Below are 2,986 nucleotides of genomic sequence, written 5' to 3'. Positions count from 1 at the left end.
CATTCCAGAGTAATTAAGAGGTGCAAAAAAATGTCTTTAACATTTAAACTTAAAATGGTCTTTCTGTTCTGTTTCTTTTTCAAACCTGCGTCATGGCATTTGCTGCTGTATCAATACAGAAGCATCCATTTCGATACACATATCAGCAAGGAGCACAGCCCTATTAAAAGCCGTGTTCCATGTGCCCCTTTTATACTTTGAGCACCTGCCCCTCCAAAGGTCTCTGCACGGCCCTGCTGTTTAGGCTTATATTGGCTGTGCATTATCACTGTTCATTGTGTTTCATAGTTGTATAGATTGATTGTTAAATTGATCTTGCTGCCCAGCCCTTTTATGGATTATGCTCTATTAACAGGTAAAGTCTAGTATTAATTTGTTCACACTTTAAAACTAAAGCCTTATCTCCCCAACACACATCCTTAAACAAGTTCCAGCGCCACTGCATTCCTGTAAAAACAGGCACTCCATCAACTTGCCTAGATTTAAGGGAATACTTTTCAGGAGAGAACAAAGCATGTCCTTTAAAGATTGGAAACCTCTTTTCCACAGATAAAAAAGTAACTTGAGGTACTCATCCTCTTCTAGATGTCTATAGACAGCACTGATGGCTCCTGCAGTGCAGAAAAGATACTGATGGGAAAAGTTTACTCCAAAAAAACTTTATTGCATGCATTTATGGATTTTTTCCCCCATGCTATTTTACAAATCAGATGTGTAACTGTGCATGCAAAAGAGCATTGTAGTAGTCCAGTTTAGAGATGACCCAGTTGGAATAGCCTGATTGGGTACAGTATTTTTTGTTTGATGTATAATAATAATAATAATTATTATTATTATTATATAACAAAAGTAAAAACAGTAATATGGTGAAATATTTACATTTAAAGGAACTGTTTTCTATAAAATGTATTATTTACATGATCCTTCAATCATTGTACTACGCTGATTTGGTGCTCAGTTATTATAAATTATTATTGGTACTCAATTATAAATAATGGTTCTTATTGTTATACATGTTGAAGGTATTTTTTTCCCACTTAATATTGACATTTTTCAGGATTCTTTAATAAATAGAAACTATTTTTGTACGTTGTAAAGTTTACAGTGCCTCGAGTCTCTTTTATTCCACCAGAGAAAATAAAGGTGTTCATGTTCTCTCTTCTCACACATCACAGCACTCTCACACTCACTCTCTCTTGCACACGTTCATTTACTGCTGTCATAAATCCACTGTATCAACCTCAAAAACTGTTCAAATGTCACAGTTTTCACACTTCATTTTTCACATGGATAATCAAAACCACAACCTTTGTTATAATGTGTGGGAATCTGAGGTAACAATGTGTGTGCGTGTGTGTGTGTGCATGTTTATGTCTCCATAAAATTAAACTGGCTGAAGAACATTTAGTGGTTACGGTGGCTTAGCCTGAGGTTGATTGCATGTCTTGTGATTTGGATGGGCGACTAGTGACCAAATGATCTTCAGTCACACTGACATCTTTAGTCATGGCCTTAGCCTGCTAAAGAGCATCTTACAGCTCATCATATATCATAATTTCTATATGCTATATATTGAGTACCACATACTATAGAATTTTTTTACTACTATTTACAGTGGATCTATTAAGTTGTTTGTCACACAATGCATTGCAAAATTAAAAAAAATGAAATGTACAAATATGACACTTCTTTATTATCTTTAATTATTTGAATGGCTTTGTGATGTAAGTGTCATATCAAAGTATATAATGATGCCCTGTCTCCCAAGGGGTCCTTGGCCCAAAAATTTTATAGATCCCTGTTATGGCCTAAAGTATAACTTTCACTGTGACAAGGTCAGATGGAAACAGCTCTGACCATGGCTTTATTGCACTCTGAAATGAATAATTCACTCAAATCAATGAGCATCAAGGAGAAGGTGAAGGGTTTGTTCAAGGAGCAGCGTAATTATGGAAAACTCGTCAAAATCTCCAGCTCAACTGCCAATTTGGTGCAACTCATTACTTCACAGTTGGTTCATACTTCTCTTTTCTAAGTCTGCTGATTATGGAAGGTAATTTGCAATTGTTGATACATGTGGATTCATTCATGTTAATAATGCATGTCCTCATTCATAGTAATCAGCATAAGTAGATTGGTTTATTCTGTGTTCCGGCAGAACTGAAAACTCCTTGTGTTCCTTTATATTGCCTTTGATACAGTCTTTGAGATCCAAAGCAATTAAAACAGCGAATTCAATTGCAATGCATAGCCAGTCCTTGATGACAGTCACAAAATGTAACATAAACCGCAAGATTCCTGGATGATACAGACTATTCAAATATCACTCAGAAAGGACTGAGAAATGCATGCTTTTAGGCAAATATTTATCTCAGTTGTTACAAAAAAACAAAAAGATAACAGAGAAAACATGGACATGACACTAAGATAAATGACCCAAAGGAAAAATATTAAATAGAGAGTATGGCTGTTTTACTTTGTGGCCACATGCCTACAAACATCATATGATGCCTTGTAGTGCTGGAAGATATTTGACAAGATAACAATCCCTGTTTCAAGCCTACACATTGCAATCCCTTAACCATCATGTTTTCTTAACGCCTATTATGTCCAAAATGGTCATATAAGGAAAGCAGCTTACTGGGTTTTGAGACAAGGCCATTATGAATCAAACCATTAATGTCCAGCAGAGGGTGCAGTCAGTACTGACATAAACTGTCTGACATAAAATTTCACTATCCACTCTGAGAGTTGGGTAAACAATCTTCGCCTGTATTCTTGCCAGTGTATGGTCGTCAGTTTTGATTAATCGGTTAAACTGCCTTAGTTGAACTTGACAGTAAACCTCAACGTTTTATACTGTTTCTTTAGCCTGACGTCATCTTCCATTTTAATGAACAGCGTCTGAGGAGGTAAATACTGGCAAAGTAAAGTGTTACCTGTCCATGAGAACATTTATTTTGTACAAACTTCACTCATAGTTGTA

Source organism: Barbus barbus (assembly GCF_936440315.1).
Source record: "Barbus barbus genome assembly, chromosome: 17".
NCBI classification, from domain to species: domain Eukaryota; kingdom Metazoa; phylum Chordata; class Actinopteri; order Cypriniformes; family Cyprinidae; genus Barbus; species Barbus barbus.
Note: the sequence above shows the minus strand (reverse complement) of the source record.